Below are 8183 nucleotides of genomic sequence, written 5' to 3'. Positions count from 1 at the left end.
CAGTCAAAACTAGAGGCTCTGACGGCCAGGGTCACCGAGGCAGAGGAACGCGTTAGCGAATTGGAGGATGGGTTAGTAGAAGAAAAAACGAAAATAGAAGCTGGTCTTAAAAAAATCCACGCCCACGAATGTAGATTACGGGAGATTACTGACTCTATGAAACGATCCAATGTCAGAATCATCGGCATCCCTGAAGGGGTGGAGAAAAACAGAGGTCTAGAAGAGATATTTGAACAAATTGTAGCTGAAAACTTCCCTAATCTAGCAAGGGAAACAAGCATTCGTGTCCAAGAGGCAGAGAGGACCCCATCCAAGCTCAACCAGGACAAACCTACGCCACGGCATGTCATAGTGCAATTCGCAAATATTAGATCCAAGGATACAGTATTGAAAGCGGCCAGGGCAAAGAAATTTCTCACGTACCAAGGCAAAGGTATCAGGATTACGTCAGACCTGTCTACAGAGACCTGGAATGAGAGAAAGGCTTGGGGGGGCATTTTTAAAGCTCTTTCAGAGAAAAACATGCAGCCAAGGATCCTTTATCCAGCAAAGCTGTCATTCAGAATTGATGGAGAAATAAAGACGTTCCAAAATCGCCAATCATTAACCAATTTCGTAACCACGAAACCAGCCCTACAGGAGATATTAAGGGGGGCTCTATAAAGGTAAAAAGGCCCCAAGAGTGATACAGAGCAGCAAGTCACAACCGATACAAAGACTTTAAAGAGAAATGGCATCATTAAAATCATATCTGTCAATAATCTCTATCAATCTAAATGGCTTAAACTCTCCCATAAAACGCCACAGGGTTGCAGATTGGATAAAAAGACATGACCCATCCATTTGCTGTCTACAAGAGACTCATTTTGAACCCAAAGATGCATTCAGACTTAGAGTAAGGGGATGGAGTACCATCTTCCACGCAAATGGACCTCAAAAGAAAGCTGGAGTAGCAATTCTCATATCAGATAGACTGGATTTTAAACTAGAGGCCATAGAGAGAGATACAGAAGGGCACTATATTATTCTTAAAGGAAGTATTCAACAAGTGGATATGACAATTATTAATATATATGCCCCCAACAGGGGAGCAGCAAGATACACAAGCCAACTCTTAACCAAAATAAAGAGACATATAGATAAGAACACAGTAATAGTAGGGGACCTCAACACCCCACTATCAGAAATAGACAGAACACCCTGGCAAAAACTAAGCAAAGAATCAAAGGCTTTGAATGCCATACTCGACGAGTTGGACCTCATAGATATATATAGAACACTACACCCCAGAACCAAAGAATACTCATTCTATTCAAATGCCCATGGAACATTCTCAAGAATAGATCATGCTCTGGGACACAAAACAGGTCTCAGCCAATACCAAAAGATTGAAATTATCCCCTGCATATTCTCAGACCACAACGCTCTGAAATTGGAACTCAACCACAAGGAAAAACCTGGAAGAAACTCAAACACTTGGAGGCTAAGAACCATCCTGCTCAAGAATGACTCGATAAACCAGGAAATCAAAAAACAAATTAAACAATTTATGGAGACCAACGAGAATGAATACACAACGGTCCAAAACCTATGGGATACTGCAAAGGCAGTCCTAAGGGGGAAATACATAGCCATCCAAGCCTCACTCAAAAGAATAGAAAAATCTAAAATGCAGTTTCTATATTCTCACCAAGAAACTGGAACAGCAACAGAGGGACAGGCCTAACCCACTGACAAGGAAGGAGTTGACCAAAATTAGAGCAGAAATTTTTCAATTCAATTATTTCACTTGTCATTTCCAAAGTTCCTGCTTGGTTCTTTTTATAATTTCTATCTCTTTGACAGTATTATCATTTTGTTCATATACCTTCTTCTTGTTTTCCCTTAGTTCTTTTCCATGTTTTCCTTTAGCTCTTTGAACATATTTAGGTTAGTTGTTTTAACATATTTGTCTAGTAAGTCTGATGTCATTTTTTTCAGGGATATATTCTTGAGAGTTTTTCCTTTGAATGGGCAATGTCTTCCTGTTTCATTCTGTATATTGTGATTTTTTTAACTGAGCATTTGAAAAACAACAGTCTTCCAGTCTTTGCAGTCTGGGTCTTTGCAGTTCAAGACCTTCACTAATTTGCCTGGTATAAAGGCTTAAGGTCTTTGCATACCTTTTCCTTTGCATGTGTCTCCCCTGGTCCCATGTACATGCTTTTTACTGATTATCTTATTAAAGGTCTTAATTGCCCAGAGAGTATCACTTCTGCTTCTCCTGGAGCTCTTGGTTGGTCCATTATATTCCTCAATTGGTAATCTTTTTCTCCAGATATATGCAGGTCTGTGGTGGCCTTGCAGTTTTCTTGAGTCTTGCTGGCTGCTTCCTGCTATTTCCCCTAGGCTGAGATGCGATTCATGCCACTTTTAGCTATCTGAGCTCTAAGTTAGGTGTTTAAGAGATTAATCACTCAGGCAGCCCAAATCCAGATTAGAATGCTGTAAATTCAGTCTGATCCATTCTCTGCTTCACATAAGAGAACTGGAGACCAGGCCAGCACTTTCCCTGAGCTTCATTATGCTGCACCAGAAGGGGAGTATAAGATCAAGTAAAAAAATGCCATGAAACTTCCTACCATTTACAGTGTGGAATTTTTTTGATTGGGCTTTTGCCTGATTGCTGTAGATCTTTGATTTCTAAAGCTACCATAATGTTATTCTTGTCAGTCTCTAGTTTTTAATATTTCCATGGGGGATGAGACTGGAACTGCTTAGCTCTTTATCTTGCTGGCATCTCTATGTTGTTTGTTTTTTAAATTACAGGGTGAATGTAGCAGTCCATATAGTGTTATTGCAAAAGGCATCCAGAGTGTTTGATTTATTTTACATGCTTATCTTTTGGTTTAACAAGGAACCATGTGCAAAGCAAAGACTTGGAACCGTGATTCATATTAAAGAATGCTGGTCCAGCCTAGCAAGGATTGTAGCTTAATAAGAGGTATAAATCTTTTCCTGTTGTTTTAGGAACTGGTCTCTCAATATACCTGTAATAAAACATCTCATTTCAGTTGTATATTTAAAACATAAAGCTGCCATTTGACTATTTTCTGAAGTTCGTAAAGAATTTACATTTTTTGGGGCGCCTGGGTGGCACAGCGGTTAAGCGTCTGCCTTCGGCTCAGGGCGTGATCCCGGCGTTATGGGATCGAGCCCCACGTCAGGCTCCTCTGCTGTGAGCCTGCTTCTTCCTCTCCCACTCCCCCTGCTTGTGTTCCCTCTCTCACTGGCTGTCTCTATCTCTGTCAAATAAATAAATAAAATCTTTAAAAAAAAAAGAATTTACATTTTTTATAATTTATAAAATTTCTTTTCATATGAGTAAAATTAAGATAATATTTTAAAATATCTTAGAGTATACATAAAAATGTATACTCCCCAGGGCCATTAAATCAGAAATAATCATTCCACATATTAATTTATATTATTTTCCTAGTATCCTTCCATTTTTTTCACAAACAGTATCTCTCGAATCCGTATGGTGAAATCATTAGTTATGTTATGTCTGAGTACTTTTTATAATTTCATCAAAAAGTCTTGGAATTTGATTTTCCCTGATTTCAGTCTCTTGTCTTTTATGAAATTTACTGAAATTATGTAAGAAAAAGAAAAGAAATCCCAAAAAGCATCTTGGTTTTTGATTGCAAGAAATTTTCAGGATGGTAATATTTTCCAAACATGAAATTTTTATCACTTAAAAGTAGATAAATTCATATGCTTAAATAAGGTGTTAGTTGCTTGGGCAAAAGTTGTAGTATGGGAATTTTAATTTGTAAAGCTTATTTTATTTCTGAAAGCTCTTCCTGACTTGGTAGAGAGATGAGGGGGAAGTATTTTTAAATAAGCCAGTAAATCTTTTCTTCTTTGATCCAGAACACATTGTTCTCTACCAGAAGCTAGTTTTTCCCTCCTCCCAACTGCTTACCCCCATGTAATGGTCTTAGTAAATTTCTACTCTTGGCCTTTTGTTGAATTTCAGCAAGTGAAGCAAGTGTATAGTGATGGTGCATGTTAATTCAGTCAATCAATCAGCGTATATTTATTGATTGCCTACCACATGCCTAGCAGTGTCTTCTACATTCTGTACCTTATAATTTAAAAACATCTAGGAAGTTTTGCTGATTAAAGCAGAATGATTGATAGGTTTTATTGTTCAACTGATATCAAAACAACTGATGGAAAGCTAAAATATTGGTTTATGAATCTATTACTGCTAAAGTTTGCTGATAGATAATGGTTATTGTCTGATTATTTCAGTTCATCCATTTTTAAATAGAATATCCAGCATATGTGTAGAATTGTCTTTTTTTCTTTTTTAGAGAAAGAAGGAGAGAGAGGTAGATGGGGTAGAGGGAGAAGGAGAGAGAATCTGAAGCAGGCTCATGAACCTGATGCGTCACTTGATCTCACAACCCTGAGATCATGACCTGAGCCGAAATCAAGATTTGGATGCTCAACTGACTGAGCCACCCAGGGGCCCTTAGAATTGTCTTTATAACAGAAAGATTTTTAAAATCAAATAAATGCTTTTTTTTGTATATATTCATGTGTGACTATATACAAATAATTAGATTAAATCATTTTAAGCTTGATACCTTGTCCTTAAGAATCTCACAGTCTAGCAGAAATATTCAGCAGAGTCATATGTAGGGTCTAAATTTCATAAAATAAAATGTAGTAAAAATTGCTTTAAAAATCTTTTAAATCATCTATAAAAGTAACTATATACATGCCTTCCTGTGAATGTATAATCATGTACAGTTATATATATATATATATATATATATATACACACATAATATATAATCAATATTCTGATATATAGTACCTATGTTAAATATAATTTTCCATGAGAAAGGTATGTATGTTATAGTTGGGTTCACAAAGCTTAACTCTCCATATGATGTGACTCCAGTTTACATCCAAATAACTGTATTACTCCTTTGGTGTATCCACTTTTAGCCGTGAGAAGCAGATTTCCAACATTAGGCACTTCCTTGCATTCATATCCAAAATTGTGACTCTCCAACTCGCTATTTGTTTGAGTAAACCAGCCATTTGGAGATGCAGTTTTATGAGGGCCATAAAAAACTCTTCCAGTAATTTCCAGACTGTCTAGTTCTATTCAATCTTATGCACAAGATCTGTCTTTTGAAGTGTGTTTTATATTCCTCTTCTGAATTACTACCTTCCTTAACTTTGTTCCAAGCCTGGATTGCCTCTTGCCTAAGCTATTGGAAGTTTCCATACAAAAATAAAAATAAGTTTCCACACTTACTCAATTTACTGTACACATTGAATCAAATCCATCATTTTAATGTATAAAAATACATTCTGACTGTACAACTCATTTGCTTAAAAACTTTCAATGGTTCCCTGTTTTCTACTGAATTAGATGTAAGTATACTTTGGTATTCATGGCCTCCACAATGTAACCCCAATTCCATTTTGAGTTCTAGTTGAACTGACCATTCCCAGACACATCTTATCCTTTTATTCCACTGTGCTCATGCCATTCTTTCCCCCTGGAATGCTCTTTGTTATTTCTATCAAAATTCTGCTCATTTTTTTTAAGATTCAGCTGACATATAAATCCTCAAGTTTGATGTAATTTTGCTGTAACTTGAATTCTTATTGCATTTCATTTGTTGTACTCTTCTTATGACACTTATCATAGTATTCTTACATTAAAGTCATTCATGTTCCTTTCTTATCTTTCCCTCTCATATAATAATTCTTGCCCTCCAGGAAATTATGTTTTACACATCTTTTTTTTATTTCTTATGACACCTAAAACAGTAGCTACTTTAGAAGAGATGCCTGATAAATATTTGAACAGAATTCAATTAGTTACTTTGGAAAGTTATTTATACTTATTTCAATAATGTTTAATCTGTCAAAAAGTTATTGAAGTTCTTTTACAATTGCTTTAAGGGCCTGTGAGATTTTCTTAAATGCTTTTATTGGTAGCAAATCTTCATCATTTGAGGGAGAATTTGATTTTGGAAAATAGAATTTATTCTGAGTTACACTTAGTGAATAATATTGGTGTTCAATTTGGGCTTTTATATTTTCAGCTAAAACAAAGGGAATATGAAATAATGAGACAGAGTCTCTGGGTTTTATGAGTTGCCAACTCCAAAAGAAAAGTTCCCAAAATGTTTTCAACAATGGCAACATCGTTGTAATGACTTTATAACTTCCTAAGGTTTCTACTTTGAATCATACAGTACTCATTTGGATGTTCAAGTTCGAATATATTTGTTAAATCAGTCTTGTCTCTGTCAATTAATTTTGCAGTTTTCCAAACCAGGGTGTTGAAAAATGTTTGGAATTTAAATATCATTTAAATGATAAGTATATTATGCTGCTAATTTGAAATACTATTTTATAGCTTCTGGTGAGGGAGAAACCAAGTCATCACTATTGACCAAACAAAACTTCCCAGATTTGAATATGTTTATACAGTATAATTATTCAAAAAAACATACAAGTTTGGCTGTTATGGTTGGCTTTCCTGAGTTTTACCAGAAACATAAGGAACTGAAAAAAGATTTGAAGTAAACAGGAGAAGGTATTTGAATATAGCATCTGAGTATTCTGTAACTGGTGTCACAGAATTATAAAACAAAAATGCGAAGCTTCATCTCTTCCCGGTGCACATGGAATTGATAATATTTGTATGTGAATGTGCTTATAGGAGTTTTCTACTTTCATGGTTACATAAAACTGACTTAAGCAGAAAACCACATTTAAGTAATTAATTCATTCATTCATTAATTCATTTTAAGAGAGAGAGTGAGCTTGAGTGGGGGGTACAGGGAGAGAATCTCAAGCAGCCTGCCCTGAGTGTGCAGCTTGACATGGTGCTCAATTCCATGACCCAGAGATCAAGACCTTAGCCAAAATCAAGAGTCAGACACTTGACCAGCTAAATCACCCAGGCACCCCAGAAAACCAATTTTATATTCTTAGAATGTATAATGCCCAATTTTAAAGACATTCAATTACCATGTATATTGTATGTATCCTTTTTTATTTCACATGCAACTTTTTAGTACTTACTGCTTTAAGGGGGGGGTTGCGATTTGTTTGGTTTAACATGTTTTCTTTAGCAACTTATATAGCCAGTTTTAAATTATCTTAACAGGTGGAAGGACATGCACAGATAATCAAAAATAGTTGGATATCTCTCTTTTTTCAAGAATACATTATGTGATTATTGTAGTAGTCTTACCTCCTTCATTGAGCTAGCAACCAATTTACATTACAAACATACCAAGTACTGATGGAAGGCATAGAAAGTATACGTTTTGAAGAATTTTTTCCATAGAAATTTCATTATCACTCAGTTTACCATTTTATACTAATTAATTAATTAATTTATCATTTTAAAAATCAATTACTCAAAACTTTTCATGATCCTCAAGCATTACAGTTTGTTGCCATGTTACTGTAATGGGATTTTAACTCAAGTAAAATTATTTTTATTTTCTTCCCTTAAAAGTATTATTTGCTGTTTGTATCATTAATTTTTCTTAGCCTATCACTAGTATAGTGGTATATTTTGAACTCAAAATTTCAGATCTAGTGGCCAGGGGCACTAATAATTTACCTGAAGTTTGAATAACTAAGGATATTACTTTACTATTTGCATTGAATGTTTGATTATCACTTCTTATCAGTAGCGTAATACTAATTCATGGGTCATCACTAAATGTAATTTTATCAAAAACAATAAAAGTTCAATTGAATGCCATATTCTTAGCATCACCATTTAGCAAGGCTGATTTGACTTGTCTGTCTCTCAGGAGGTATGTGTTTGGGAGGGAACGAGAGGGCAAGAGGAGAATTTGGAGTCTTCCCCAAAACTTGTGAATCCCAGGAAAAGGTATGGTTACATTTAGGCTACCCTAAATTAGGGTACCCTAGCTCACAGGACTACCTTGGTCTTTGTAAACAGTCCCCAAAATCCAACTGGAGTAGCACTTATCTCCTTGTGGGCCAATGCTGCAGTAATTAGGTTTGGCTGGCTATTTATCTTAGTTTCTGCTTAAAAAGGAAATTGTAGTTATGTAGGCTAAGTCTAGAGAACTAATATATAACATGATTACTTTAGTTAATAAGTTAGTTATTGTAAC

The 8183-nt window shown here is 35.3% G+C and overlaps 1 protein-coding gene across 3 annotated transcripts in view; it reads left to right on the top strand.

Moving 5' to 3' along the window:
• Positions 1-8183, top strand: part of HDX (highly divergent homeobox) — a 284176-nt gene that overhangs the window by 68298 nt on the left and 207695 nt on the right. The window lies entirely within an intron of this gene.

This window comes from Ailuropoda melanoleuca, chromosome X (assembly GCF_002007445.2).
Source record: "Ailuropoda melanoleuca isolate Jingjing chromosome X, ASM200744v2, whole genome shotgun sequence".
Lineage (NCBI taxonomy): Eukaryota > Metazoa > Chordata > Mammalia > Carnivora > Ursidae > Ailuropoda > Ailuropoda melanoleuca.
The sequence above is the reverse complement of the archived record's forward strand: the minus strand, read 5'-3'. Positions and strand labels throughout refer to the sequence as shown.